At 42.0% G+C, this 26,111-nt stretch overlaps 1 protein-coding gene across 2 annotated transcripts in view; it reads left to right on the forward strand.

The window, feature by feature from the left end:
- The window catches only part of hdac4 (histone deacetylase 4), a 437,614-nt gene that overhangs the window by 382,644 nt on the left and 28,859 nt on the right, over positions 1 to 26,111 (forward strand). The window lies entirely within an intron of this gene.

Consider the following 26,111-nt stretch of genomic DNA (forward strand, 5'->3'; position numbering starts at 1 on the left):
TACTGAGGCCAGTAAAATATCATCAAACTACGTTGTTCTTATTAGATCTCTAGCTAATGCCTCTGCATCAACCATGCACATAGTGCCCCAATCTTTGCAACATTACGCAACCCAAAAGAAGTAATTTCTCTAATATGCAGTTCAAATGACAGGGTGGCATCAAAGATCATGACATTCTTAACTTTTTTGATAATGTGTATAAGACGGCCATCCAGTGATGCTGTTTGATGATTGTACTGATGCCTGTACCAACTAGGAGCAATGACCATCACTTCAGTTTTCTTTGGATGAAACAGTAGCCAAGCCAAGCCTTGGCATATCATGTGCCATCAGCTGAAATAACAAATGGTACCAACGCAGGGGTGAAAGTAAGATTAGATTTTTGAAAGAAAAGTGCTTCTCAAAAAAAAATTTTTGCTTGCACGCTTGCATCATATTAAAGATATTAAAAATGGCTCTTTTCTGACTGAGATTTTTAAATTCTGTGCATGTCCTTGAGTGCATGATGTTAGACACGTAATGTAATTGATGGCAAACATTTATTTTCAGGTAAAGTGCAAACATAATTTTTTTGGAAATAACATCAGAACAACAACAGGACAACTTCAACATCATTAAAGGTCCCCTTCAGACATAACACGAAAGACGCAGAAACCGGAGGAAAATCTGCAAACCAAAAACAAAATGGGGAACCTCGAAACATTCTACCTGCTGTCAGGAGAGACGCACGGTCAGACAGGCGTGCATGATACCATAGCAACGGTTTCATGTACGCTCGTGTTCATGCGCACGAATACAGTGTGATCACGTGAAAAGTTGCATGCACAGCAGCGGAGGAAAAAAATTAAAAACACCTTAATTCATAATACTTAATTCCTGTTATAAAGAGCAGATTTAGCCCCTGCCTAGAATTACCTGATGAGCCCGTCTCATGAAGAGCCAGCTCCCATGTCATGAAGACTCGACTCCCCTCCCATGAAGAGCTGGGCTCTCGCGTCGTGAACACATCAGCTGGTATGGCGTGTCCAGTGCGCAGTGATCTGCTGCAAATGCATTGCGGTGCACTGACGCTGTGGTCAGCTGTAGCAATATGTGTTTTAATTTATTTCCACGCGAGGATAGCAACAACCTTTGGCCCAACTAGGTAAAGCAAGATGGTGCCGTTGTGTTTGGCCTACCTTCGGCACTCACTTCTTTTGTTGTCATTTCTTTTGTTTTGCATTTTGTTGTATGGCATGTGTCACCGCTCCTGGTGTATGATCGCCAGACTCTTATCGGCATTCGGGCTTCACTGGAGAACCTAACTGTTCTTTGTTCCGGCAGACGGCCAGGGGTGCTGCTGCCCCTGCCGCCTGTCTTAGTATCCGTAACGGACTTTCTGTGCCGGCCGCTTGGCGTGTTGCCTCGTCGTCTGCGCCGCAGGGGACGCAGGAAGAGAGGAGGAGTCCTTGTTCGGCTCAGAGTGTGCCTGGCTGCTTCCTGCAAACATGCTCCAGGTCATTTCATGGCCGGATTCTTCACATCATATGACAGCTACAACATGCGGCGTTCCCTGGCTCGGTGGCTCTGGCCAGTTGTCCGAGGTGCCGGGTCTCCATTTCCTCGTCGCCGTCCTGTGAGGAGCTTCAGACAGGACTGCGTGCAAGAGAACCTGCGCCCGCTCAGTCCTGTCTCCCAGCAGAATGATGTGCGCTCAGTCCATGTGGCGCTCATCAACACCAGATCACTTGACAAATAAGACTTTTATTTTGAATCACTTTTTCTTCTGGTGTTTGTCCTGTTAACGGAGACCTGGCTGAAACCAAGTGAAAATAGTGCCCCCCCGGCTGTTCATTCTTCAGCTCCACGCGAGCATCAGGTTGAGGTGGTGGTATGGCCACTGTCTTTAAAGACAGCTTTAAATGCCAATTTTTATCTCCTGATGTCTACTCCGCTTTTGAATTTCAGCTGTTTGTGATGGAGTTTGACTGTCCTGTGCTCTGTGCTGTTGTTTACCGTCCACCAAAATTTAATAAGGATTTTATTCAGAAGTTTTCTGAGTTTCTGGCAGATTTTATCCCAATATATGACAAACGTTTGGTCTGTGGTGATTTTAATATTCATATCTGTCTAATCAGCTAGCTGATGATTTTAAAAGCCTCCTGAACTCTTTTGGTATAACACAAGTTGTGGATGGACCAACACATAATCTTGGACACTCTTTAGACCTGGTCATTTCTTATGGGCTCTCAGTTTCACTTAAGGACATATCAGACATTGCTATTTCAGATCACTTTCCTGTTATATTTTAATTTACTGCTCCTCCATCTGCTGGTAAGCCACTTGTTCCTGTCTCTTACCGCCGTTTGGTCACCTCCTCGACGGCGGGGGACTTTGCTACTGCCTTCATGGACTCTCAGTTTTATGCCATGAATGGACTGGTTTCCCCTTTACTCCCAGATAACATCCTCTCTTTTTTCCACTCCACATGCAAGGTAATTTTGGACTCTGTTGCACCGATGCACTGTAAATCCAGGAAATCAAATTCCGACCCCCGGTTAAATGCCACGGCCCGTGCCCTCAGGCAATGCTGCAGACAGGCAGAGAGAAGATGGAAAAAGGACAAACTACAGGTGTCTCTGGGTATTCTGAGGGAGAGTCTAACTGACTATCAGAAGGCTGTGAAGGAGGCAAAAGCACAATATCTGTCTCATTTCTAGCAGTTTTCATCGTCCCGGTGTGTTATTTCAGACTATAAACTCAGTTGTGAATCCAGGCACCTCTGTCTTAATGGACGCTACAACAACAACCTGTGAGGAGTTTCTTTTTTATTGACAAAGTTTCATCAGTCAGACAGAACGCTGATCAGAACTACAAGTTGAGTTGTCTGTTACTCGTGCACATTCTGCTTGAACAATTTGAGCCCATTTCTTTTGCATCCCTTAGTGAAGTAGTGAAACACATAAAACCTACAAGTTGTCCTTTAGATGTTGTTCCAGCTAAGGTGCTGAAGGAGGCTTTTAATACTGTTGGGGCAGGTCTCCTAACTTTTATCAATGCTTGTATTGGATTGGGGTCTGTTCCATCTGGTTTTAAACATGCTGTGGTTTGACCCCTTCTAAAAAAACCACCTGGACTCGTCGGTTTTATCCAATTTTAGACCTGTGTCTCATCTGCCATTTCTGTCTAACATTCATTTTTAGAAGACATTCACATCCTTGAAAAGTTTAGATTACGACACAGCACTAAGTCTGCACTTTAAAAGTTCATTATAACATTACTTTGTTGGTGGATGCAGGGAATCCTGCTGTGCTGGTTCTATTGGACCTCACAGCAGCCTTTGATACTGTGGATCACACAGTACTTGTTTCCCGGTTAGAACATTTTATTGGCATTCAGGGTACTGCACTGGGTTTAGATCATATTTGGCTGAAAGGAGCTTTTCTGTTATGATTGGGGACCCCTTCTCATCAACTGCTCCTCTGTGTTGTGGAGTGCTGCAGGGTTCTATTCTTGGGCCTATTCTATTTTTTTTGTACATTCTGCCATTGGTGTCAGTTATAGCCCAGCACAACCTGTCCTTTCATTGCTATGCGGATGATCTGCAAATCTACCTACCTATGAGGACTAATGGGAGTGATGCATTGTCATCATTATTTAATTGTATTTGCCATGTAAATCAGTGGCTGTCCCAAAACTTCCTTTACCTGAATGATGGTAAATTGAGATCATGGTGTTTGAGCACTCTGGCATACCAAATGTGGTAACACCAAATTTTGGTGCCCTGGCTAATTATGTAAAACCATCCATCCATGCATTTTCTTCCACTTTATCCGGAGTCGGGTTGCGGGGGCAGCAGCTCAAGCAAAGCCGCCTAGACCTCCCGATCCACACACACCTCCCCCAGCTCCTCCGGGGGAACTCCAAGGCATTCCCAAGCCAGCCGAGAGACGTAGTCCCTCCAGCGTGTCCTGGGTCTTCCCCGGAGCCTCCTCCCGATTGGACATGCCCGGAACACCTCTCCAGCGAGGTGTCCATGGGGCATCCGGAAAAGATGCCCAAGCCACCTCAACTGGCTCCTTTCGACGTGGAGGAGCAGCGGCTCGACTCTGAGCTCCTCCCGAGTGACCGAGCTCCTCACCCTATCTCTAAGGGAGCACCCGGCCACCCTGCGGAGGAAACTCATCTCGGCCGCTTGTACTCGCGATCTCGTTCTTTCAGTCATGAGCCAAATCTCATGACCATAGGTGAGGATCGGAACGTAGATCGATCGGTAAATCGAGATCCTTGCCCCCCTACTCAGCTCTCTCTTCACCACGACAGTCCAATACAGCGACTGCATCACTGCAGATGCTGCACCGATCAGTCTGTCGATCTCACGCTCCATCCGTCCCTCACTAGTGAACAAGACCCAGAGATACTTAAACTCCTCCACTTGAGGCAAAGACACTCCACCAACCTGAAGAGGGCAAAGCACCTTTTTCCGGTCGAGAACCATGGCCTCGGATTTGGAGGTGCTGATTTTCATCCTGGATGCTTCACACTCGGCTGCAAACCGCCCCAGTGCACGCTGAAGGTCCTGATTTGATGAAGCCAACAGAACTACATCGTCCGCAAACAGCAGAGATGAGATTCTGTGGTTCCCAAACCAGACCCCCTCTACACCCTGGCTGCGCCTAGAAATTCTGTCCATAAAGATAATGAACAGAACCTAAAACCAGCTGTCAAGAATTTGGGAGTGATATTTGACAGCTGTTTGAGGTTTGATGAACAGATAAACGCTGTTGTCAAAGCAAGCTTTTTCCAGCTTCATCTTTTGGCTAAAATAAAGCACTTCCTCTGTAGACGTGATCTTGAGACGGCCATTCACGCTTTCATCAGCTCCAGACTTGATTATTATAATGCACTTTATTCTGGCATTAGTCTTCTCTTGCATGTCTCCAATTGGTGCAGAATGCTGCTGCTCGTCTTTTAACAGACACTTTTAGGCGTGAGCATATTACACCTGTCCAGTACTCACTCCACTGGCTTCCAGTTCATTTTAGAATTGATTTTAAGATTTTAATGTTTGTTTTTAAAGCTATTTATTGTCTTGCACCTCCCTACATGTCTAAAATTTTAACTTTGCGCATTTACAGTAGGACACTATAGGCGTCTGGCCAGCTTTACTTAGATGTTCCGAGGTCAAGATATAAACGCTGGGGTGATCGTGCTTTTGCGGTAGCTGGCCCTAGACTGTGGAACAAGCTACCTCTTGAATTACGTACTATTCCTGACCTAGCACTTTTTAAATCTAAATTAAAGACTTATTTATTTAAACTGGCTTTTAACACCTAGTGGGGAGGTGACACGTTCTGTTTTTAATGTGCTGTTTATTGTATGTGTTTTATTTTTGTGAATTTGTGTTTTTAATGTTAAGTGCTTTGGACACTAGTCAGTGCTATAAAGCACTCTGTATCTGATTGATTGATTGATTGATTGATTGATTGATTTTTTGAATGATTGATAGACGTCTGCACTTCACGCTGTAGTTATGCACCTTCATATCCTACAAGGCAATACAGGTGCTCCCCAGCTCAGATATCTGAACAGCTGCAGTTCGCAGGGGGACATGCCCCCCCCTTTGTCTCCCCCTTTGTGGTCACCGCACACTCACATGCCATTTTTTTTTGGGGGGGGGGGGGGCACACTCACACATTTGTGTTGCTTGGTAACACACTCATTGGACACTTAGAAAATGTGTGACTATTCGCACAGCCAGCTCGAACTTGGTCTGCCTGCTCTCTGTTTTTGTGCTGGCAGCGCAAATGGCCCCACCTTTTCTAAGTGCCCTGCAAGTGGTGTTGGATGTTCGTGGGTGGCACCGGGACTCCAGCCAACTCTGGCTGAGAGTGAGTTGAATGGTCATTCATCCGGCATTTGATGACATTCGGCCGCTGGTATGAAGGCTGCCTCGATCGCGTTATTCAGCCATGGTTCGACACGGCCGATAATTTCATGCAGCTGCCCGGCCGTGGCACAATATGTCCAACCTCTTGCTTGCCTCTACTGGTGGTTGGCTCTCACTGCGGTATTGTATCACTTCCTGTTCCGGAGCACAGCGGTGTTTTGCTGTATCTGTTAGCTGTTTAATCTGCGCAGTTAGGTTGATCTAGTTAACTAGATAACGCTGTAACTAGGTTTAAGGATATGATTCCTTCTTTATGTTCTCTAATGCCATATACCAACACAGTGCAGAGTAGCTACCTAAACTCTGTAAGTGAGATAGAGTATCTCGTCAATAGTTTTACATCCTCATTGAAGACAACTTTGGATGCTGTAGCTCCTCTGAAAAAGAGAGCTTTAAATCAGAAGTGCCTGACTCCGTGGTATAACTCACAAACTCGCAGCTTAAAGCAGATAACCCGTAAGCTGGAGAGGAAATGGCGTCTCACTAATTTAGAAGATCTTCACTTAGCCTGGAAAAAGAGTCTGTTGCTCTATAAAAAAGCCCTCCGTAAAGCTAGGACATCTTACTACTCATCACTAATTGAAGAAAATAAGAACAACCCCAGGTTTCTTTTCAGCACTGTAGCCAGGCTGACAAAGAGTCAGAGCTCTATTGAGCTGAGTATTCCTTTAACTTTAACTAGTAATGACTTCATGACTTTCTTTGCTAATAAAATTTTAACTATTAGAGAAAAAATTACTCATAACCATCCCAAAGACGTATCATTATCTTTGGCTGCTTTCAGTGATGTCGGTATTTGGTTAGACTCTTTCTCTCCGATTGTTCTGTCTGAGTTATTTTCATTAGTTACTTCATCCAAACCATCAACATGTCTATTAGACCCCATTCCTACCAGGCTGCTCAAGGAAGCCCTACCATTATTTAATGCTTTGATCTTAAATATGATCAATCTATCTTTATTAGTTGGCTATGTACCACAAGCTTTTAAGGTGGCAGTAATTAAACCATTACTTAAAAAGCCATCACTTGACCCAGCTATCTTAGCTAATTATAGGCCAATCTCCAACTTTCCTTTTCTCTCAAAAATTCTTGAAAGGGTAGTTGTAAAACAGCTAACTGATCATCTGCAGAGGAATGGTCTATTTGAAGAGTTTCAGTCAGGTTTTAGAATTCATCATAGTACAGAAACAGCATTAGTGAAGGTTACAAATGATCTTCTTATGGCCTCAGACAGTGGACTCATCTCTGTGCTTGTTCTGTTAGACCTCAGTGCTGCTTTTGATACTGTTGACCATAAAAATTTTATTACAGTGATTAGAGCATGCCATAGGTATTAAAGGCACTGCGCTGCGGTGGTTTGAATCATATTTATCTAATAGATTACAATTTGTTCATGTAAATGGGGAATCTTCTTCACAGACTAAGGTTAATTATGGAGTTCCACAAGGTTCTGTGCTAGGACCAATTTTATTCACTTTATACATGCTTCCCTTAAACAGTATTATTAGACGGCATTGCTTAAATTTTCATTGTTACGCAGATGATACCCAGCTTTATCTATCCATGAAGCCAGAGGACACACACCAATTAGCTAAACTGCAGGATTGTCTTACAGACATAAAGACATGGATGACCTCTAATTTCCTGCTTTTAAACTCAGATAAAACTGAAGTTATTGTACTTGGCCCCACAAATCTTAGAAACATGGTGTCTAACCAGATCCTTACTCTGGATGGCATTACCCTGACCTCTAGTAATACTGTGAGAAATCTTGGAGTCATTTTTGATCAGGATATGTCATTCAATGCGCATATTAAACAAATATGTAGGACTGCTTTTTTGCATTTACGCAATATCTCTAAAATTAGAAAGGTCTTGTCTCAGAGTGATGCTGAAAAACTAATTCATGCATTTATGTCCTCTAGGTTGGACTATTGTAATTCATTGTTATCAGGTTGTCCTAAACGTTCCCTGAAAAGCCTTCGGTTAATTCAAAATGCTGCAGCTAGAGTACTAACGGGGACTAGAAGGAGAGAGCATATCTCACCCATATTGGCCTCTCTTCATTGGCTTCCTGTTAATTCTAGAATAGAATTTAAAATTCTTCTTCTTACTTATAAAGTTTTGAATAATCAGGTCCCATCTTATCTTAGGGACCTCATAGTACCATATCACCCCAATAGAGCACTTCACTCTCAGACTGCAGGCTTACTTGTAGTTCCTAGGGTTTGTAAGAGTAGAATGGGAGGCAGAGCCTTCAGCTTTCAGGCTCCTCTTCTGTGGAACCAGCTCCCAATTCAGATCAGGGAGACAGACACCCTCTCTACTTTTAAGATTAGGCTTAAAACTTTCCTTTTTGCTAAAGCTTATAGTTAGGGCTGGATCAGGTGACCCTGAACCATCCCTTAGTTATGCTGCTATAGACTTAGACTGCTGGGGGGTTCCCATGATGCACTGAGTGTTTCTTTCTCTTTTTGCTCTGTATGCACCACTCTGCATTTAATCATTAGTGATTGATCTCTGCTCCCCTCCACAGCATGTCTTTTTCTTGATTCTCTCCCCTCAGCCCCAACCAGTCCCAGCAGAAGATTGCCCCTCCCTGAGGTTTCTTCCTGAATAAAATTGATTGATTGATTGAACCTGCATGCGACATGGCGTTCAAATTCTGCAAACATGATGAAATGGCAGCGTGACCTCATCTTGCCCACTGTTCAAATTGGTTTCCGGCGCACCTGAATATAGAGTGCATGTGCCGTGCCCGAATAAATGTGGCGACTGCTGTACGAGGAGTTTGAGTGCGGCTCCGATTTCCCACAAGTGCCATTTGACTCCTCCAGTGCGCACCATTCTGCCACAATCGTGTTATGTGTGAAAGGATCTTAACATAGTAACTCTATAACAACACATATCAAAGAGTTCATGCTTCGACCATAGTCATCCCCTGTGCAGTAAATGAGCTGATGAGATTTTGGGGGAGTTGACTGCACAAATGAACTTACTAATGATTTCTCCTGTGAACTGTGCCTGAATGTTTTCTGCAGTACTACTCTGGTATGATGACATACACGGATGTTCTAATTATAATGGAGAAAGTGTTAACAGGACATTGGACAATTCAAATATCTTTTTGTTAAACCAGTGAATGATGCTTCAACTATTAAAAAAACCCGTACTCGAACAAAGAAGGTTTCATAGACACTGAGCTCATCACGCTTGTCTTGGCTTCTTTGAAGTCTCCTGTCTGATCCCAGATTGACTTTTATGGTTTCTTTTTGACATACTCACACATGCACATATTTGCATGCATGCCAAACAAGCACCATGGTCCTTAACAGGCTGAGTGTCCACACATGGATTGCACACTGGAAAGTAGGTCTACATATCACATTCACTGTTGTGGATCATACTATGACAACTTACCATCACTTGGCAAGGAGCACGTTTGGATTGGTTCCAGCTCTCTTTGAAGATGAATCCCTGTTTGCGACTGTGTGTCCATCTGGTCAGAGCAAGACACATTAAACTGACAAGCCAGTGTCTTCTAGGGGCTTTCGGTATGCAAGTCCCCGGAAACACACCTTAGAATCTAATGCACCCCAGACTCTTGTGTGCTTTTATTCTCTCTTTCTACGTATCTTTCCCTCCTGTCTTTGTGCACCTCTTTTTACCCTTTGATGTTTATACGCACTGCTGACAGCCATGTAATATGTAGTTAGACTACAGAAGTTATTTATATCAACACGAAAAATTCTTGTCCTACTGATCCCAAATGGGGTGGACCTCCTCTGGCTGTTTTGTCTTCATGGTTTTCACCGGATTTGCTGAAGACACTTCCCAAATGCACAAACTTGGGCAAGCTTTCAGCTACTTCACCATGAAGCTCCAGTGGTTTCTGCGGTCTCACATCAATTTGGATGATTATCAAAAGCGGCACTAGGGTCTAGTAACGGCAGCACTGAATTAGTATCTTAATCCATGGATAGCAGATCATTCACCACTCTAGTCATTAGAATTTCTTTTAAGTGACGAGTCCAGAACACTGACTGAAGGGTTCAATTAGATTTTGTTTATTAGCATAAAATTGTGAAAAGATGCCAACATGGCCCAAAACAGGAGATTCACTGATCCTCACCTGTATCTACTGGAACCCAACATTTCACAGCTGAATAGCCAGCTTTTTTTTTAATGGAGTGAATTACAGAACTTTTGCAGACGCACTCACTCATTCACTCACAGACTCACTGACTGACTGAAATCAGTGATATCGTCCATTTCTTACAGTATGTCCCATTTTAATCATCTTCCAATAATTAAGATAACAATAGCACATTTTTATGTATTAGTTTATGATATATTAAAGGAGAGGTTTGACCGCTGAGAAGGGTCTGGGTCTTGCACAACAAATCCCTCCTGTGCAGTCAGTTTATAATGCCTCAGTGGTCAGCAGTGCCAGCAGGCAGCTAAGATGTTAAGGTAAGCAGCTAACTTTATAATCGGCCATCTTAAAAAGTTTATTTACATGCAGTCAGGTAAACGTGAGCAAGATTACCTCTGCATGGAAACGATCTGTGCAACTGGACTTCCTAATGTCAACTTTTTAATGACGACAAGAAGTTGTTCAGTCTGAGTTATTATTGCCCTCTCAGATAACATTAATTAGCGTTTTAGCTTCTGCTGGTCTCTGGCCAAGTTTGCGTTCTAAATCTAACCAATTCATTTTTGTCGTGTGAAAAGAGGATCCTCCTAAAACATGTAAAAAATACAGCCTCATTTGAAAAAAAATTGAACTTCTCCGTTAAGCCTGAACAAATGCAAAATACTTTATTTGTTGTTCTGGGTTCAGCACTATTTACCAGGTTAGTATAAATTGTGCTATGTGCTCTGTGACAACATTGTGTACTATAGTTTGGATGCACATAAGTACATGTATACAGTAAAACTTTATATATGCTGTGTTTTTCTGTTCTTTATTTGTGTGGTTGCTGAATAAGTTCTAAAATCAGGCCTGTGCGTTGTGGAAGAGACCCAAAAGCCAGTGAGAGTTTGGTCCTGTGTCACCTTGGACCCTGGCACCATTCATCGTCTCTGGCTTGTAGCAGCTACAGACAATTACAGGACAATTTATGGGCCCCACGAGACAGCAGCAAACCTGTCATACAGCTCATAGATCTGCCACACTTGTAGTCGTAAACACACAAAGTAACACACGGATGCACAGACAGGCACGCACATAAACACAATGAAATAAATACGATCAGATAACACATGCAAATAGACATGTGCGTGATCAACTCTTTTACTATCTTAATGTGTATCTGTTTGTTATGGTCCTCCTTCACACTCCCTCTCTCTTCATTTCTTCCTCTCTGTGTTTTCCTCACCTCTCTTTTCTTGGGGAGGGGATGCGTGCCTTGCAACCTGCACCGTCCCGTTCCTCTGCTGGCCTGTGCCACGTTGCATTTGCAGGGGATCAAGTCTGAGCCTCCAGAAAGCACAGAGAAAAAAGATAAGAAAATTGGCCCTAATGAAAACCAGAAGCACCATCTCTCCCTCTCCTTCTCTCTCTCACCTCCTCCTCTTACTCCCTCTTTTGCCATGAACTTGGAAAGAGGAGAGAGGAGGAGAATTAAAGTTAATTCAAACCAGCTCTCCGCAGCACCAGATGACAGGGCTTTGAAGTGTAAGTGTGCGTGTGTGAGTTTTTCGCTCTTATGCTCTCTTTTCTCCGCTCTCCTCTGCGTTTTATGAACGGAGGGGGGAAGCCTTGAAGCCTTGCACTTTTAACTCTTTCTTGACTGGTTTGTTGAGACCTGCTTGCTAGAAAGGACAGGTTCTACAAAAAATACCAGCTAGATGTTACCAAAGTCACAAGCTCACGTTTTCCAGATTTTATTGCCTTTTAAGAATTTTTTTAACGTTTTTCTTACTACGTAAAAACACCTTGTTTTATGGAAGAAAATCAGCCACTCTAATAAGTGAAAATTCAATTGTTAATACTGCTTAAAATAAGATCATGAAATTGTCGTAAAATTCACTTTGATCTATATTTTATTCATATCAGGACATGTTACATATTTTATAAATAACACAGCGGCTTAAAATTTTGGTCGTTGTACAAGTCCTTGTATATTACTGAAATTTTACTTGTTTTGTGACTGTGTTTTTTATTAACTGTAATTAGATATTTTGATGAGAAATGGGCAGCACGGTGGCTTAGTGGTCGGCACTGTTGTGTCATAGCAAGAATGCCATGGGATCAGTTTGCATGTTCTCCCCGTGTTTATGTGGGTTCCCTCCAGGTGCTTCGGCTTCCTCCCACTTCCAAAGACATACAGGTTAGGTGAATTGGAAACTTTTAAGTTGGCCGTAGATGAGACTATGTTTTTTTGTCTCTATGTGGCCATGTGATAGACTGCCATCCTGGCGAGGGTGAATCCTGCCTCATACCCTGTGACTGCTGGAATAGACTCCACATACCTCATCCCGTGTATGTGTACTGCCTGGTACATGACAACACAATATTTACTAAGTAATTAAATAATTGTGAAAATTTGATTAAATACAACTCAGTTTGAAAATAAATTGCAGACCGCCTAAAATAAATTGAAAGAAACACCTGGAAATATGGTGCATCTGGAAAGTATTCACATTATTTTTTCCACAATTTATGTTACAGCATTATTCCAAAATGAAACACCTTCATTTTTTCCCCCTCAAAATTCTACTCACAACACCCCATAATGCAACATGAAAAAGTTCTTTTGAAATCTTTGCAATTTCTTAAAAGTAAAAACTAAGAAATCACATGTATATAAGTATTCACACCCTTTGCTAAATACTTTGTTGATGTACCTTTGGCAGCAATTACAGCCTCAAGTCTTCTTGAATATGATGCCACAAGTTTGATACACCTATCTTTGGGCAGTTTTGCCCATTCCTCTTTGCAGCACCTCTCAAGCTCCATCAAGTTGGATAGGGAGCTTCGGTGCACAGCCGTTTTCAGATCTCTCCAGAGAAGTTCAGTTGGATTCAGGTCTGGGTTCTGGCTGGGCCACTCAAGGACATTCACAGATTCACAGAGTTGTCCTGAAGCCCCTCCTTTGATATTTTGGCTGTGTGCTTAAGGTCATTATCCTGCTGAAAGATGAACTGTCACCCCAGTCTGAGGTCAAGAGCGCTCTAGAGCAGGTTTTCATCCAGGTTGTCGCTGTGCATTGCTGCATTCATCTTTCCCTCAATCCTGACTAGTCCCCCAGTTCCTGCTGCTGAAAAACAGCATGAAGCTGCTACAACCATGCTTCACTGTAGGGATGGTGCCTGGTTTCCTCCAAATATAACACCTAGCATTCCTGCCAAAGACTTCAACCCTTGTGTCTTCAGACCAGAGAATTCTGTTTCTCATGGTCTGAGAGTCCTTCAGGTGCCTTTCGGCAAACTCCAGGTCAGCTGCCATGTGCCTTTTACTAAGGAGTGACTTCCATCTGGCCTCTACCATACAGGCCTGATTGATGATTTGCTGCAGAGATGGTTGTCCTTCTGGAAGGTTCTCCTCTCTGCACAGAAGAATGCTGGAGCTCTGACAGAGGGACTGTCAGGTTCTTGGTCACCTCACTGACTAAGGCCCTTTTCCCCGATCATTCAGTTTAGAGAGGCGGTCAGCTCTAGGAAGAGTCTTGGTGGATCTGAACTTCTTCCATTTACGGATGATAGAGGCCACTGTGCTCATTGGGACCTTCAAAGCAGCAGAAATGATTCTGTATCCTTCCCCAGATTTGTTCCTTGATGCAAAAATGTCTCTGAGGTTTACAGACAAATCCTTTGATTTTATGTTTGGTTTGTGCTCTGACATGCACTGTCAACTGTGGGACCTTATATGTAGGCAGGTGTGTGCCTTTCCAAATCATGTCCGATGAACTGAATTTACCCCAGGTGGACTCCAATTAAGCTGTAGAAACATCTCAAGGATGATTGGTGAAAACAGGAGGCACATGAGCTTAATTTTGAGCTTCATGGCAAAGGTGGTAAATACTTATATACATGTAATTTCTAAGGGAATTTTTGTTTGTTTGTTGTTTTTTTTAATATGTGTGCAAAATCTCAAACTTTTTTCACTTGGTCATTGTCTGGTATTGCGTTTTGAATTCTGAGGAAAAAATGCATTTCATCCATTTTGGAATAAGGTTGTAACATAAAAAAATGTGAAGTGCTGTGAATACTTTCCAGATGCATTGTAAATTATGTTTTTAAACATTGAAAGTTGTAGATTTTGTTTTTTAATACTAATCTATGCTAGAATTCTAACCCTGCGTCCATGTCAAGGCACCTGGGCAAAAGATCAGTTTGGGTATTTTGCCTGTTGGAGTGAAGTACAGTGGGGTTCATGTGCACTCTGTGGCTGCTACGGTAGCCATAAAGGTCCAACAGAACCTCTGAACATGAGACAGCCAAAGGAGCTTTTAAGCCTGTCAGACAATCTTCAAGGTGAAGTCCAACAAACTTGAGTTTCGGCAATCGGGTGTAATGCCTTGTTTGGCCCAGCACATTGCACCCTATGTGTCGTGAATTTATGAATATTACATAACAAAACTGCCCTTTCAAATTTAAAGCCAAACTTTCTATATATAAGTTTACTCCCGTAAGTGAATTTTACTTGATAATTTATTAGGCTTTCCGACTCAATATACTACATAAATTCTTGAAATAAGTTCAAAAAGACCACTTTGAAGGTAGTATCTTAAATAATGCTTCTGATGCCTTCCACTGGATGTTTTATATCTCGCTTTTATCTAGTTAAAAATAACAACAAATCTTGCTTATCAAGACAAGTAACATTCATTTGAAATAAGTTACAGGAAAAGAAGAATGAAGTATTAAATATGAATATAAGCTTAGGTGACTTGATCAGCTCCATAGTTTAACGATGGTTTGATCATTCTGACAGCTGTTATTGTAGTATGTCTCAGCTGACTGCTGGTATGGCTATTTTTAAAAAAGGAAAGACAAGTAAGTACAAGCCAGATGTTTATTGGAAAATGTTTTCAGTTTTCCTCTATAGGTTTTTATGACATTGTTTTTACAATTTGCTCTTTGACTGACATTCTTCAATGTCCCAGAGAGAGGTGCTGCAGCTGTTTGGCTTAAACAGAACTGTCTTTTAGGAGGAGGCGTGTTGGACGGGAGTATTTTGGGGTAATATTCATGTTAAACATGCTTTAGAACTTAATATTCTTTGCCTTGTTCTATTGCCTATGCTATAGCAGCCATTAGCCCTGTGCTGGGTTAATGACCCAGCTCAAATCCATGGAAATATAGACCTGGAATGGACATGTGTGCCCCAGTCTATTAGCGTCGCTCAGGACAGGAAGGCGCTAAGGCCACTAAGGGTGGAGATGTGCTGATCATCAATAATAAACTGACCGCTTTTTTTGCACTAGCGTCGCTATTTCTTAACGGATTTTAATAAATGTAGGCTTGTTTTAAAGCCATTTGAAAGCTCTTTCCAATGAACCTATGCATGTGTGGGTGAAAAAAAAAAAACTTTTATGTAAAATGCAGAAATTTGTGGAAATTATGACAAACTGTGCTGCTTTTCTCTCTCTATTGTCGCTATTTGTTAACAAATTTTAATAAAAGTAGGCTTGTTTAAAGCCCTTTAATTGCTCTTTCTAATGAACCCATACATGTCTGGGTAGAAAAAAAATGTTTTATGTAAAGTGTGGAAATTTTGGGAAAATATGCCAATCTGTTCATTTACTGTGATTTTTTTTTTCCTGTCATCATAATTCTCGATGGATTTTATAAATGAAGCCTTGTAAGTTGTATTCAAGCTGATTAAAAGCTTTAACGAACCCATACATGCCTGGATAAAAAATTCCTTATGTATTAAAATATAAATCTGAAGTATGCCTTGCCATTGTGCTCATTTACCTCTCTGCTTTTTCCACTGTAATATTATTGCTAGTCATTTAGTGACAACAACATATATATGATTTTTACTAACATTTTATTACAAGTAGATATAAAGCCATTCAGAATTTATGACTTTTGACCCTCAGTCAGGGTAAAAAGTACCTCCTCCATCCCCTCCAACCACACTGTTAAAATTTAAATGCTGCCTGTGACCACCATGTACATATCATATTAAACAACAACTGCAAGTACGAGGTCTGTCCATAAAGTATCGTACCTTTTTATTTTTTTCCAAAACTATATGGATTTCATTCATATGTTTTTACGTGAGACATGCTTGAACCCTCGTGCGCATGCGTGAGTTTTTCCACGCCTGTCGGTGACGTCATTCGCCTGTGAGCACTCCTTGTGGAAGGAGTGGTCCCGCCCCCTCGTCGGATTTTCATTGTCTGGAAATGGCGGAATGAAAAGGACTTTTTTTCCATCAGAAGTTTTTCAGAAGCTGTTAGAGACTGGCACCTGGAAACCATTCGAAAAATTTATCTGGCTTTCAGTGAAAATTGTACGGGCTTCACAGAGATAAGGACTTTAACTACAGCTTTAAGGACCCCTTTAAGGATGGTCGGTGCGCCGCGATCCGAGCTGCGACGTCGCGGCACAAACCACTGGATCATTTCTAAGCTGATGACTCTGTGGATACGAGACCGTCGTGTGCTCTTTCTCTGGTTATCACAAGAGCTGGACATCAGCCATTTTCTGGCAGATTTCACTTTTAACAAGAGATTTTGTCATGGAAAGCTTCAACGTTCAAGCATGTCTGACGTAAAAACATATGAATGAAATCCATATAGTTTTTAAAAAACATAAAAAGGACCATTAATTTATGGACACACCACGTATATATATAGACATAAATATATTTAAACATTTTTGTTTCCATATCTGTATGCATGTGAACGCAGCTTAATGAAAAGAACTTATGGCGTTGAGTTATAGTCTCAGTATATCGATATTAAACTGCGACATAACGACTTTAAAATAGACATTTGTTTTACATAATTACATTAAGGCTCTTGTACAGTTCATTTTAGTATTCGGGAATTTGTTTTTGTGGTTGGTGCAGTTGATGGTGAACCACTGGCTGCCTTTTTTCTGTTGTGTGGGCCGCTGAAGAGGAGGTACTGCTGGCCCACCACCACCAGATGGCGCCCTGCTTGGAGTGCGGGCTCCAAGCACGAGAGGGGGTCAGAGCCGCTGGGAGTGACAGCTGTCACTTATCAGCACCAGCTGTCACTCATCACCATCACTACAAAGGCCGGACTGCAACTCCACCTCCTTGCTGAGAAATCAGCTACCGAACAAGGTAACTTTCTGCTGTGATATCGTTGTCTAAATATATATTGGTCTGTGTGCAGCCGTGTTCCTGCGGGCTCTATCGGAGACTGGATTGGCGGACAGTGAGAGGACGACGTTCTTCGCCTCTCACTCCATCCAGGAAAGAGACCAACAGGAGCTGCACGGGTGACGTTGTATCTGGAGGTGGAGGTTCTCCCTCCCGGAGGAACTACTCAGGGAACAATTACTGGGTGTGTCTTCACACACCCACCATTAACTGTTTCTGTTTCTGCCAGCAGTACCTGGTCTGACAGCTGGAGACGGTGGCCACCTGGGACCCAGGACTTGGCGGCTCCGGTGTTCTTCAGATCCGTTGGCAGTGGAAGCCGTGTGGGATCCGGCTCTTCTCTGGACAGACGTCTTCTATCCTCGAGCCTGCCCACACGTCACCTTGTGTATGATTGACTGTACTCCTCAACTGCAATTGTCTGTATTCCGTTGTGCAATTCACAGCATTAAATTGTTACTTTTTGGCTCATCCATTGTCCATTCATTACCGCCCCCCTGTGGGTCCGTGTCACTACACCTTCCCAACATTTTCCCCTCATTTCGCTTCTGTTCTGGCTCAAGGCGCTCTCTCCACCCTTAGTAATGGCCGCCATGTGGCACGCCGCTAGTCATGTGACGTCCATTCCAGTCTCTATTTCCATGTTCAAATCATTCACCTGGACCTGACTCAAACATTTCTGTGAGCTGGTCAGCAGGTCGAAGGTCTGCAGTCACTGTTTGTTCTTGTTGAGATTTGAACATATTGCAGCTGCAATAACTTACTTCTGTGCTCCTTATAACAACAACAGAGTAAAAACATTATCGTGGGCATCCGTGATGTTTCTTGAAATGATCAAGTGAGCAAGCACACCATTTTCAGAACTCCAGTTTCCTATCATTGGTTGTTCCCGAGCCCATCAAATATGGCCATCGGATATTGCAAAGGCTTTTGTCTGCCCATCTGTCTGTGCTCAGCTTAGATCCAGTCCTATTACTGCCACAGTCTTCAAATTCACAGGGAACATTCTTTGGACATAGACCTTGGACAAGTTCAAAGATGGCTACCCTGGACCTATTCTAATATTGTAGGTATTTTAAAAGATTAAAATGTCACAATCTGCTCCTATGATCTTGCGGACATTAGCATAGTAACATCACTTCCTGGTGTTGCTAGCTGCTAACTTTGCTTAATTTTTGGCTAGAAATAACACCTATCTCATATACGTATTATGGAAAAGCTAGCGAGAAATAAACACTTCTCTAACTGAAAGAGGCTTTTTTTTTTTTTTTTTTTTTTTTACATGATAACACCTCTGGAAAGATTTTCAAAACATTTAGCGGACGTTAGTGTGGTGATATCACAGATTGGTAGCTCACTGCAAACTCTGTTTTGTTTGTGTGTAAATATATTGTCTTTGCCATATATTATCTAAAAGCTCATGAAAAATAAACACTTCTAGAACTGAATACGCTGTTTGTGGAACCTAATAACACCTCTGGAGTGATTTACAAGACATTTAGTGGATGTTAGCGTGCACACTAACGTCCGCTAAACGTACACATAATTGATTGAGGGGCTTTATTGAACATGTACAAATTATATGTAAGACAATAGGATCTTAATAATTAATTAAACAGCTGCAAATTACTGTATAAAGAACACAATCCTCATACGGCCGACGGTATTTTAGCATTGCATTATTTTTTGAGTTTGCCATCATCTTGAACACAGCGTTACAGTACATAATAAATTCCACAAGATTTTTAGTTGACATGATGTGAAGAGATGTACTGTGTGAGAACAGGTGCAGAAATGGTGCTCACTGACATGTTGGCAGCTAGAATGAAATTTTATGATGTCAAGAATGATATCTTCATTCATGTAGGCTTCGGCATCCCTTCTTCAAGTGCAGTGATTTATTATACCCCTGCAACCAAAAATTTGGAGAAGAGGTCATATAGGAATCAACCTGCCTATCTGTCTGTCCATGAGCCTTGTGGGTGGATTTCATTGAAGCATCAGACTGTAGACACCACACGAAGACGTGCATGAAGGAAATTAATCCTGGTCTTCAAGCAGATATAATTTGAGTTTTGTATGTACTTGATGCAAATCCATCGGTTGGTGGATTTTGATGAAACTTCATATAATTGCAGCACATCATATGATGATGTGCTTGAAGGGAAATGTTTCTGGTCTGACGTCTTCAGGAAGTATGTTAGGGCCCATTCATAGTATGATGTGAAGTGACTGACACTGGCTGAACGAGCAGATTCACAAAAATCTCTGTGAAGTATCAGCGAAGAAGGTTCGCTCCATGGGTCCACATTTCCTGTCTCCAGTGTAGGCTGATGTTGCTCAGAAGATGGTGCTGCTGTACTGGCGGAATGCAATGTTTGGCAATGGTCCACTGACTCAAATCATTTAAAGCTGTATGGCCTTTCGAATTTCACTAAACTGACTAAATTTAGTTTCTGTTTTTAGTGTCTGTTGTTTTTTTTTTTAACTTGTTGCAATATTACTGCTCATTTTAATATAGAGAACATATTTACCTGGGAGGATTTCCATAACAAATCTTTTGTTTTCCTTTTAACCCTGTCTGCAGCAGTACGTGTGTGTGCGCATGCATGAGATTTTGAAATTAGCGGAAGTTGCTTTAGACCTCGCATGATGTATGGGCCATGCACGCTAACATCTGGATGATGTCTTGTAAATCACTTTGGAGATATTATCTGGTTACAAAAACAGCATTTAGAAGTGATTATTTCTCATTAACCTTGACAAAATATATGAGAAACATGTTAGATTTATACAGAAATAAGCTGTTTCAGAGTGTTATCCACCATTTTTGATTATTTTGTTAAAGAGAGCAGCCAGCAGATGTCACCGTGAATCTCTCCTCCAATTAGCTGTCGCCATGTGCTTCCTAGCATACCTCGCGCAAGTCGGGAGAAGCCCCCACATGATCTGTGATGTCACTATTGTAGACTGTATGGGTTGCTTCCGTAAGTAGTTCAAGGCCGTCTGTTCTTTTGAAATTTTATTCATTTTTTCCAGACAATGCCAATTTTTGTCATATTGGCAATGGAATGTTATGAATCCCCTATTTAAAGGCTAATAAATAAAATTATAGCGGTACCAAAGAAAATTCTTTCTAGGACTTAAGTCTTGACAGTGTGAAAGGCCATACAGCTTTAACTTCGCCATTGGCAGGCGGGGGAATTTGTAGCGCACTCCTAGGACCAATCGCGTAGCTTATCATAGATTCAGTGTTTGAGACGAGATGAGACGTAACGTAACATTGTCTATATACCTTCGACATAATTCTGTGATTGCGTCACTTGCTGCTGGTGTGTCGTTGAGACAGGTTCTCCATATTTCTGCACATTTCTTCATTTTACCACATATCCATGCCCACTGGATCCAAAGGACACGATGCATCTAGTCAAGCCTCTGATGTTGGCCTGCAGAATGCAAGGGATTAGTAATGGCATACGAGCAGAAATGACGTAGTGGTAGAAAAGGTCGACTCTTGCCAGAGTTTAAGCATGAACATCAAAGATTTTAAGCATGTTGGAAAATTTTTCTGCAATCACGATGAACATCAGCATTGCACTACTGACGTTGACTTAGCTCCTGCAGATTTGGCGGATCTCGGTGCTGGTCAACAGTAAGCAACTTTTGGATCTCTGTTCGCTAATTGCCAGGGTGTGAATGGGCCATTATAGGGGAGATAATTAACCTTTGTGTTTAATTGAAACATCACATGATATTGTCTCGACATCTGGAGTTGATCCCCAGGTGCCGGATTGTGGCTGCCCACTGCTCCTCGTGGTTGAATTGTGTCTGACTGTAATTTGGATGGGTTAAATGCAGAGGACAAATTTCATTGGATGTATACATGTACAGTGACAATAAAGGCTCTATGGTATTGACTTAGTAACTGCAATCACTCCAAAGCTACATTATGCATTTCAATGAAACTTCAGAAGATGATGTACTGTATATATAAAGATGAAGAAAAATTATTCCGGTCCAATATTATCAAGGGGAGATAATGTGCCATTTGTAGTTTCCATCTGGCACAATTGTGGTTTGCACACCCAGCACCCATGTCCTTGAAATCACAGGTAGAATTGCACTCACTGTGGTGTGTCATCAGGCGCAGTGTTGGTGCATTGGTACTGTGGTGAAGCAGAAACCCAATGTGCCATAGATGGCCAGAAACCTGCTGGTTTACACAATGAAGATTTAAAACTAACATTAAACAAAACAAAAATAAAAACTAACAGTCATGGAAAAATGCAAAATTTCATCTTACTGTTTCACTGCTGACCGCATGGAGCTATGGTTGCACATTCTGACAGGTTTCTGCAGATCTGTTAAGTCCCCAGAAAATGAGCCTGCTTTCTGAACAGCAGAGTGCTGTGCGCCTGACACACTCCAGCTCTTAAAGGAGTTGACAGATGACACTCTGGTTTATTTCATGTTAGGCACAAAATACACCCATGACTAATTCCGATAATAAATCTTTTAATAAATAAATAATAAGTCTTTTCCTTTGCACCCGGCACTTTATTTTGCACTCAGATTACACACCCTCTAAACTGTCAAAATGAGTTGGACACACACCAAATCCATGTGTGCTTTGAATTTTAGAGCATGCTCTGTGGATCATCAAGTTATGACCCAATATCAAAATAATAAGCAATGCACAGGCGCAACTTTGCCTGGCGGTGCATCAGTATTTATCTCAACAAATGAATCTCATATGCTGAAGATACCACATGGACAATTTATACAAAAAAAAATACTTGGTCTTACAGATGCTGTATATATACACACACATTTCTATGTAAATATACAATACCAATGGAATTTAGCAGAAAGATCTGGCAAATGAGAGCACCAGCAGTGGTTTAGATCATGGCCCCTCTTAAATCGGGATGTCCTGTGGTTATGCTCAGTCGTAAAGTCTTCCCTTCCTCAATTAACAGAAGAGCTTTTTAAGCTCCACATACGCTGCTTCTGATTCATGGGCAATTAGTCCTCTCCAAAACCACCAATTTATTTTTATGCCAGTTTGCTAATTAATAACTGCGGGGTTTTTGTTTCCATTCCTTTAAATGTCAGTATGTTGTTGCAGGAGTGGGGCCATTTTTGTTTTCAGCAGATTTGTCTGTCTGTGTTTGAGCAATGCAGAAAGGGGTCCATATGGCAGCTAATTAAAGTAACTTGAATGATCAAGATTGTCTTTGAGTGAAGGACACTTGAGCAGACCTTGACTTTGTGGATGATGCAGTGATCTTGATCTGCTGAATCAGAATAGTCTCTATTTGCCAAGTATTGACAAGAATACAAGGAAATGTCTCTGGTTTGAACTGTAGTCCCTCTGTACGAGCATGTATACATATACATTAAATAAATACTAAATAATTCACAGTAAAAAATGTGCAAATAAAATGTGTAATAAAAATGTGTGCAAATGAGAAACAGACAAACAGATTGAAGTTGTACATGTGATATATGAATTTGTGAGTTTTTTGGCAGGTTAAATTGTTAATCAGTGTGATGGCCTGTGGAAAGAAACTGCTCCTGTGTCTCTTGTTTTGACTTGTTTTGACGTACAGACCTCTGTAATGTTGACCAGAGGGGAGGAGTTTAAACAGTGCATGTCCAGGGTGTGAGGGGTCTGCAGAGATGTTATCAGCTCAATTCCTTGTCCTGGACCAGTATAAGTCCTGGATTGAGTCCAGGCTGGCTTCAATCATTTTTTCCTCAAACCTGACAGTTTGTTGAAGTCTGTGTCTGTCATGTTTGGAAGGAAGAGGGAAACCAAACAGACCCGGAAATTGTCAAGAGTAGACACAGTGTTGCTGAGGGTGGTGTGTGTGTGTGTGTGTGTGTGTGTGTGTGTGTGTGTGTGTGTGGGGGTGGGTGTGTGGGGGTGGGTGGTGGGGGGGTGATGGTGGGTTTTTCTTCAAGTCCACTATCATCTCTACAGTCTTGAGCGGGTTCAGCTCCAGGTTGTTCTGAATAGACCAGTGGACCAGCTGTTTCACCTTCTGTCTGTATGCAGCCTCATCACCATCCTGGATGAGTCCAATGATGGTGGTGTCGTCTGCAAACTTCAGGAGTTTAACAGAGGGGTTCCCTGAGTTGCAGTCATTTATATAGAGGGAGAAGTGCAGTGGGGAGGGCACACACCCCTGAGGGGCTTCCATGCTGATTGTATGTGAGCTGGATGTGATGCTCTCCAGCCTTGTCCTGTCTGTCAGCAAGTTGAAGATCCACTGACAGGTGGGAGCTGGCACAGAGACGTTGTAGAGGTTTTTTTTTTTTTGTGGAGAATGTCGGCGATGATGGTGTTGAAGGCCGAGCTGAAGTCCACGAACAGGATCCTCACGTACGTCCCTGTAGAGTCCAGGTGCTGCAGGATGTAATGCAGGCCAATGTTGACTGCAGCTTCAACTGACCTGTTTGCCCGTTAGGTAAACTGCAGGGGGTCTAGCAGGGGTCCTGTGATGTCCTTCAGGTGGCTCAACACCAGCCGTACAAAAGACTTCATGACTACAGATGTCAGGGTGACGGGCCTGCAGTTATTTAGTCCTGTTATGAATCAATGATATCCTGGTGGTAGCATTTGAAAAACTGAGTGATGGGTCAGAGTATCTGGAGTTTGTGATTGTCCTTGATCAAAACTAAGATCCAGGTTTTCAATGACTTCCTAGAAGTATATCTGTGTGCAGTGAAAGTGTCAAACACAGAGATTCAGTTGCACGACTGCAGTGGTTCTCAACCCCAGTCCTCAAGTGCCACCTAATCTACACATTTTCCATCTCTCACTACTGAATAGCTCATTCAGGTGTCTCAGCCCAGTATCATGTTTTGTTTTTGTTTATTTGTGCTACTGTCACAAAATGGCTTACATTTACGTGACATGGTCACCCATTGCTGACTAATTTTAACCCTAATCCCAAATATTGTGATACCATCACAAGCTAATACAGTAAATCGCTTTTCGTGATGTCATCACAAAGTTGGTGTGAGAGTAGATTAAGTGTCTGGTAGTACTTGATTGGCTGGAGGAGCTAACCAGGAGGGAGAGCTGGAAAGCGTATGCTTTAGGTGATACTTGAGGGGTGAATTGACAACGATAGCAGTACTACATACAGTGAGTAATCTTTTAGTCATTTGTTTGGAGCAGATGTCTTTTTTGGGGAGATCTTGATATACGATTGGCCTTAGAATAGACTGACACCCTGTTCAGGGTCAATCCCGCCTCTGTCTGCCCGGGTGTATCCCACCCAGTCTGCAAAAATATACTTTAATAAAACCAGTTCGATAACTGAGAGATGATGGCATGTTCATTTGTTGTGCCCAGGGTCTTGGCACACTTCTTATTACCTATTTATGGGTTGGCTGTGACACAGGTGGCGTAAGCACTGCCAACATGGTGACACCCATAGCTGCACTTTTTGAGCTTCAAAGCAGGTCTTCAGGGTGTCTTCAGACAGCCTATGGGTGACGTCACAGAGGGTTCATCCTATCTACAGTCTATATTCCGAACTATATTAATTTGCCTGTTGCATTGACTTATTTAGATACAGTATAATACAAATCTCCTAACCTACCAAAGTTTTAATCTGTTGACTCTTTTGGCTATTTCACTTGAGTACTGAGCACATGGTGTGGCAGCAGGCATGACATGAAACATATGCGTGATTAGGCAAAAGGAAAACTGTTAGTTTGTACCACGGTCTACTGCATTTTGGATTGGATCTAATTATTACTGTGGGTTTATTTCAGAGTTATATACACGTCATGTTTTGATTTCTAATGATCTGAAGACCTCTCATTCCCAGTCTCACGTTGCTTTATATCTCTCACATGATCTCCAAGGTCGTGTCTGAAGCACGTGGGAATAGACTAATACAGAAATCCTATGTGATGAAGTTTCATGTGGAAATATCAAATCTATACTGTCGGTGGGTACATTTTCTTCCATAAATGTAAACAGTTACATGTAGAAATGAGCCTTATGAAATATAAGAAATTAACCGTGTCTTCCATCAGATGGTGTTCTAACATAGTTCTCAAATTTAATCCCTTGTTCATTCATGTTTTTACTCACTCAGTCCATGTTCTCTTTCTTGACTCCTCCCTTTAAAGCCTCTTTAAGTCCTTCCACGCTTTAATCCTCTCAGCCTCTGTGAATACTTTCTTTTTTCTTCATATTCCTGCATATTTTCTTCATATTCCTCATCTTTGCTGGATGATTTCTCTTGACATGGTGCCAGAAGCACACTTGCACAGTGACGCATATACTCTGTCAGAACTTACTGCCTCATGTAATAAAAAGCCTTAGAATACCACTTTTTCATCAGACAGCTGTGTGTATGTATGCATGTTGTGTTGTGGTGGGGTGTGGTGTGCACACATGAAGGTTATAATTTAGTGGTGAAAAAGAAATGGTCAAAACTGGTGACCTCAGGAGTTCAAGTCACGCTGTCTTTCCATCCAACCAGTGTGTATAATATCAGCAAAGTACAGGGGCCTATGGCCAAACCCTGTGGTACTCCATCATATAGACCTCACCATAACCCTGCTTGCTTAAGTATCCAAGACCCCAAAAATTCCTGTGTAGAACCTGAGGTCTCACACTTGTTCCTAAAGAGCCACATGTTGTATTGTGGGATGGCCAGCTAATTATGAAACATTTCAAACTGTCTTGTTAAGCAAGAACACTGTAATCAAGATCACTATGAAAGAATGTACGGTAACTATTATTAAAGCTCCTTAAGTTATGCTCCTATTTGTGTAGTAAATGACGCAGGTTTATGAGTAAAGCTTCAGTGTGAACAATCATAATGTAACTGCATTTTGTAA

This window comes from Thalassophryne amazonica, chromosome 14 (genome assembly GCF_902500255.1).
Source record: "Thalassophryne amazonica chromosome 14, fThaAma1.1, whole genome shotgun sequence".
In the NCBI taxonomy this organism is placed as follows: Eukaryota; Metazoa; Chordata; class Actinopteri; order Batrachoidiformes; family Batrachoididae; genus Thalassophryne; species Thalassophryne amazonica.